This window comes from Rutidosis leptorrhynchoides, chromosome 9, assembly GCF_046630445.1.
Source record: "Rutidosis leptorrhynchoides isolate AG116_Rl617_1_P2 chromosome 9, CSIRO_AGI_Rlap_v1, whole genome shotgun sequence".
Taxonomy (NCBI): Eukaryota; Viridiplantae; Streptophyta; class Magnoliopsida; order Asterales; family Asteraceae; genus Rutidosis; species Rutidosis leptorrhynchoides.
In genome coordinates, this window is record NC_092341.1 from 275,280,669 (window position 1) to 275,287,989 (window position 7,321).

The following is a 7,321-nucleotide window of genomic DNA, read 5'->3' on the forward strand; positions in this document are numbered from 1 at the left end:
TGGACAACACTTGAAAACAATCCTTTCAAATTTTGTTATAATAATAATCCTGAACATAGTTATTTTTTCTTTTAATAATGTCGTTGTCTACTAAGCTTCACACTAAGATATAGGGGTAAGTTTACAATCCGATTTACTAATTACGCTTACTTGAAAGTTGGAACCTTATAAGCACTGTGCAGCTTATTTCTACATATATACCAAATTCACTATTCAATATCTAGTTCTTTTTATTCACTATCTAGTAATTCTTCAAATTAATATTATGGATAACAAAGATAAAAGAAAAAAAAAATTGAAACCGCCAAACCGGTCAAACCGGACTGCCCCTAACCGGACCAAACCATCCAGTTCTACAAATTACTCGGTCCGCTCTGGTTTGATATATGCTAAAACCGTGAACGCCGGTTTGGTTTGAGATTTAGTCAAAACCGGACCAAACCGGACTGTGAACACCTCTAGTCGTCACCACCTTAGTAAGCATATCCGCGGGATTCTTCGAACCAAGGACTCTCTTCAAAATTAAAGTACCATCTCTTATATGTTGTCGAATGAAATGATACCTTAACTTGATGTGTTTCGTATGACTATGAAACACCGGATTCTTCCTAAGATGAACCGTACTTTGATTATCACGATACAAGACGCAATAGTTGTCTTTTACCCAACTCACACAAGAAGTCCTTCAACCACACAAGCTCTTTAGTAGCTTCCGCAATAGCCATGTCTTCAGCCTCCGTTGTGGATAAAGCAACACTTCTTTGTAATCGAGACATCCCACTAATCGTCGTCTTCCATAATGTGAAAACATAACCCATAGTGCTTTTCCCCAAATCATCACATCTACCCAAGTTAGCATCCGCATAACCTCTAAGTACAATATTGTTTAGTAAAACACAATCCCATAAAAGAAGTACCTTTCAAGTAACGAAGCAACCATTTGACAACTTTCCAATGCTCTTTCCCCGGCTTAGACATATAATGGCTTACTACTCCCACCGACTGGGCAATATCCGGTCTCGTGCAAACCAGGGAATACATAACACTACCTACGACCGATGCATACGGAATCTTCTCCATCTTCGCTTTTTCTTCTTCGGTTTTAGGTAATTGACGTTTCGATAACCTTATTGAGCTACCAAAAGGCATAGAACGAGCCTTTGAATTCTCCATGTTGAACCTCTCTACTACTTTCTCAATGTATTTAGTTTGAGACAAGTATATAGTACCTTTCATACGATCACGCACAATACTCATCCCAAGTATTTTTCTAGCTTCACCAAGGTCTTTCATCTCGAACTCATGGGAAAGTAATCTCTTCAATTTGTTGATTTTGAACATGTTAGAACCCACAATCAACATATCATCAACATACAATAACAAGATGATATAGGAAGACTTGAATTTCTTCAAGTAGCAACAATAATCGGCTTCACATCTTAAGAAATCAATATTCTTTATAAACTCGTAAAGCTTCAAGTCCCATTGCCGAGGTGCTTGCTTCAATCCTTACAAACTTTTCTTTAGCTTACAAACCCACTTCTCATTACACTTTACCTCAAAGCCCTCGGGTTGCTTCATATAAATCTCTTCATGAAGATCTCCATGTAAGAATGCGGTCTTCACATCTAATTGCTCTAGATGTAAGTCTTTGGATGTAACTATAGCAAGTACCAACCGAATAGTAGTCATCTTAACTACTGGTGAAAATATCTCATTGTAATCAATTCCTTCCTTTTGTTGAAAGCCTTTGACCACCAATCGAGCCTTGTACCTCTTATTTCCGTCCAACTCATTCTTTAGCTGATACAGCCATTTATTTTTCAACGTACTATTATCTTGAGGTAGTTTCACTAGTGACCAAGTTTTGTTCTTCTCAAGTGACCCCATCTCTTCTTTCATGGCAAACTTCCATTGTATGGATTCTTTAGATTCTCTCGCTGATGGGTGTCGAAGTACCCGTCAAAAATGATCTAAATACTCTAGCTTAGCTAGGGCAAGTAGGATTCGTTCCAAGTGAGATTGTGATCAAAAGCAAGCAATTCTTAGAGTTGAGTTTGCAATTAAAACTAATTAAAAGACTTCTAATGAAAATGACTTAAACTTTATGAAGTGTAAACAACGGGAATGAAACTGGTAATTAAAAGTGATGTGTTGTGATCAATAGGTAAAAAGCTTTATCCCTTCCAAATTCCAATTAGGTATCATTCATTCAAACAAACATGTGTACTTATCAAGTTATTATCTAAATCACATAGACATGAATTCTTAATATCCGGCATCAGCAAAATTGCATTGGCGTAATTTACTCAGGCTGGCGTAAATTACGCCCATACTTGTACTAGCGTAAAAAGCTGGCGTAATTGTACGCCCAAAAATGCCTTTTTTCCTGATTTTGAAACTTGCCTGGCGTAATTTACGCCGGGCTGGCGTAAATTACGCCCATATTTGTACTGGCGTAAAAAGCTGGCGTAATTTACTCTGATGTGGCGTAAATTACTCCAGTGTTAAAATGCTGATACTTTTCAGTTTTTTCTAACTTTTTTCACAACTTGACTTCAAACGCCATTTTTCGCACCTTTTTGCACTAACTTCTTTTCACACCTACAATACACGAAATTTCATCAAAGTACCTTGTTGTTCACTTAAATGTAATCACTTTTATCATGTTTATCGCGTCAAACAATGACCAAACCCCCACACTTGGCTTTTGCTTGTCCTCAAACAAATCTGTTTTTAACTATAAGACAACAACACCAAGGTGATCTTCTTTTTACCATTCAAAAAACTTTTCGCAAAACAATTTTAACTATTAATTGACATGTAAAGGCAACTCGGGTCAATCACTCAATACCTCAAACAATTTTCACCTCTAATACATTAACCATCAAGCTTTTCCACATAGCACATTTCCTTAATATACTAATTTCGGCGCTATGCATAACATTATAAGCCTCGATCATTTCCCAAATAAACAAATGGATCAACAATTAGAACTAAATTAAAGCAATATTCTTCACAACTTTCTCATGATCCATACTTAATCTTTTATACAATAAATACAAATGTACCTAGGTCACATGTCCAAAGAAACACAAAATGGGTTAAATTACATCCGCTTGGGTTTATCGGGTTGGTCATGACTCGGATAAAAATTGGTGTAAAACGGTTACGAATGTCGAACCAATCAAACTTTATAAAGTTTAGAAATTTTAACATGACCCTTATTCATACAAAGATAAATTAAACTTAAATTGGAATGTTAATCATAACTAGAATCATGCATATGTTTGTGTTTTTATCCTCCTTAACTTCGTAACTAACCAACTCATGTCGTTGTCTACATTAGTATTAAGTGCATAAAGATTCGTTAAAAACTATTAGTTTCAATTAGACCAATGAACCTCCTAAGTCTAGTTAGAAATACCTTATATCACAAGCCAGGTGAAGTGGATGTTGGTTACATTGCCCATTTTTACGAGGCATCATATGAAAGGTATAGGTACTTTTGTGAGGTTATGAGAAGTCCTTAATTTTGACTCTACACTTCAACAAGAACGATTTTTTATGCCTCAGTGGTCCATGCTTTTTAGGGCACTCGTTTCACAATTTTTTGGCATACCTTTTTTTCTTTTCTTTCAAATTCGTCTCTTTCAACTCTCTCCTCTTCTTCTTACATGATAGCATACAAGATATAACATATATGGAACATTTTTGATGTAACGTTGAATGTGCAGTGATGATGACATTGATATATAGATATATGTAGGATGTAGTTGATGGGTGTTGGGTTTGGTGAATATCATTGTCATAGCTTGTGATATAAGGACTTCCGTTTGACCTTTGCCTAGGATAGAGTAAACTCTACATGGGTTTCACCAATGATGATTATTATGGTTATGCACTTATGTACCAATAAGTAAATCGTGGAATCCAATGTGGAACCTCGGAAACCACTTTGAGTCGAAGTAGTTGAAAAGCCACAAACACTATAACATGATAGCCAATTATAATTGAAATTCTAATTTAAACCAATTATGTCTTAGCAAAAATGAGTTGCGTTGTCACCTAATGTTACTACGTCTAAACAAGATAAAGTAGGATTAATTCGACATTAATAACCAAAAATAAGGGTAGAAATGGGAAATTGGTTTTTCTTTGGTTTAATTCTAAAGGCTAGGGCTGCTAATGGTAAATAATTGATTCTAGTACACAATTGTGTACTAACGACCTGGGTGGACTGGCTTTCAAAATGGTGTAAAATAAAAATGGTTAAAAATCCTAAGGTGTTTCTTTATCATACATGTTACCTAAAGTACAACCAATGAATCTTATTTTCATCATTTTTTTTTCCTTTCTTTCCTCCATGAGCATTCATATTCTTAAAGTCTATCGGTCGAGGTCAATATGGTCAAATGCATTTGATAAATTGCCGAACACTATCATTCCTCACCGGCCAAGTCCTAAAACTCCAAGTTAATTCTTAATCACTATGGGTACTCTCATGGGTCAACATCTCAATTATAGCATTAAACTTCAAAATTTTAAATTTTGTGACCACCTAGGCAATTAAAAACCATTTATTTCATAAAACCTTTGAACAACAATTATTTTTAAGCTAAGCCAAATGTTCAAATTTCCTTCCTACCCCTCACACTTAACTCATGCTACGTCCTCGTATGCATGTTAAAATAATTTTTAAGTAAAAGTGAGGAAATTGAACAAAGAGAAGAAGAATAATAACAATATAACCCGGGGATAAAATCAACTTCCATAACAACCGTAACAAGCACACTGACTCCCAATTTCATCACATAACATGTTTCCTTCCATCCAACTTTATTCTTACAAAACAAAACAAAAGAAAACATAAAATCTAACTGTAACACCCTGTTTTTTTTAACACAGCGAAAATGACCTATTTAGAAATCAGACATACGTATAAAACGACACCTATATTATATTACATTATTATCATCACGAATACTAAAAGTCCGTTATAATTACAAAATCGGGTATTAAATTAAATTCAGACAAACGTAATAAAAGACTCGACATCAGAGTTCCGACTCATCAAACGTATCTTCAGCAACCCATCTTCACCCTGAATCTAACATGCACAACCTGAACCTGCAAGGGTGGAAATGTGGGGGAATTAGCACAACTGCTAAGTGAATGAGATCAATCTAACAGATCAAGTTTAAACATCAATCAGTAACAAGCACAACAGTATGCTAACGTCCTACCAGCATACACACATAAGTACTAATACTGCAAAGGCCATCTCTATGCTATCGTCCTGATCCAGCATACAAACAACTAAGTACTGACATACAAAGGCCATCACTATGCTACTGTCCTAAACTAGCATAATCGTATAAGAGCTGAACATACAAAGGCCATACTATGCTACCGTCCTAGCATACAACAGCCACAAATAATAATATGAGGATCGGTGGCTTGTACGAGCACACGAATTAGCTGATCAGGTTACAGTCTACTGATAGTCCGCTTTACTGAATCCACTGCATAACCGTCCAGACATAACACATGCGTCCTTCATTGCTATACTGAACAATCAGTAACACCAGGACCCGATCAGGCTGCCACGGTAGACCTCACACGAACCCTACCTTGCCGCCTCGGTGGGTTCCCAATCTTGCCGCCTCGGTTGGTGTCTGAACACACAGTGCACACATATGATCACAAATAATTCAGTTATGCAAATCTAACTAGCATGACAATCATCAACTGAACATAGCAATCGGATATCTAAACATGGAAATTACTAGCTAAGCATAGCAATCAGATATCTAAGCATGACAATCGGATTTAATAATAGTCTAATAATAATGGAAATAGAGTATACTACTTGCTACTCAAACTCTATCCGGAGATAGACTCACTCACTGATCGCCAGCTAAACTCGGTAGTCTAATATCACCGAGTCTTCTCCTCATCTGTATCACCTGAGAATAATACTGAACAAGTTAGCAATTTGCATATTTCAAATACTAACAATATCACAATCACAATGTACATACATACATACATACATACATACATACATACATACATACATACATACATACATGCATACATACATACATACATATATATGTATATATATATATATATACACTCCATCATAACACTAACAACTCATAACCTCATATATTCATCATTTGATAAGTCTACAACCTAATTTCATTCAATAACGTCATACAAGTACCCGCAAAACGAGACATACACACTAAAAACTCTTTTTCCGGTCCAAATTACAATTGGATCTAACTTCTTAAAAGATTACCATTGTAAAGTACTCTTCATTATGATTCCATGATAGTTTATTAATCAAAAACGGAGTTACGGTTCAAAAGTTACGACAAAAACAAATTTCAGAAAAAGTTGACTAGTCGCAACCGCACGGATGCACCTGCAACCGCCCCAAAACACCTGCAACAGTACGGTTGCACCCTGCAACCGCACGGGTGCTGTTCATCAGCACTAGGACACTGTTTGAACCGATTTTGACACCAAAACGAAGATTTCGAGCTGTTTTTGGTCAATTGAAGGTTCACGAAGCTTATCTAACATATATACATCGATTATCAAGCATCCAACAACATTAACAAACATTTCTAAGCAAGATTTATGCAAGATTTCAACCAAAACCTCAAGAACACACTTTTGTACAAATTCTTAGATTAACCTCATTTCAAGCATGTTTCTGATCGATTGACAGTACATGAAATATAACATATATAAATCAGTCAATAATCATCAAACAAGTCTATCTAACACTTATGAACAAGAATCAAGTCCAAAAATGCACTTTTATACAAAAACCAAAAACCCACATAAACATAAATTAAAGCATGGATTCAACAAGACAAACCTGGATAATCTCTCTAAATGAAGATAGAAATCAGTCTCTAAGCATAAACAATCCAATTTCCAAGCTTGAATTCAATTAGTGTTTCAAAGTGACATAACTTGGTACGGTTTTAAATTTTGGGAAAATAAGGAAATGTCTAGAACTAGTCCTTATATAGCATTTATAACACACACCTCATATCACACGGGTATTTACTAGTTTTTAGATAACTTACAAAATGTGTTAAGAGGTCCTAACGGAGTCCAAATTAAATAAATGAACATGTTCTGTGACCCTTGTCACGAACTGGTCTTAACTAAACAGTCGAATAATCATGAACATATAAATATTAAAATAACTAATTAACACCATACAAGGGCAATTTGGTCCTTTCCACCTAGGCCCGATATTAGGATGTTACACTAACTAGCCCACTTTTTAGGG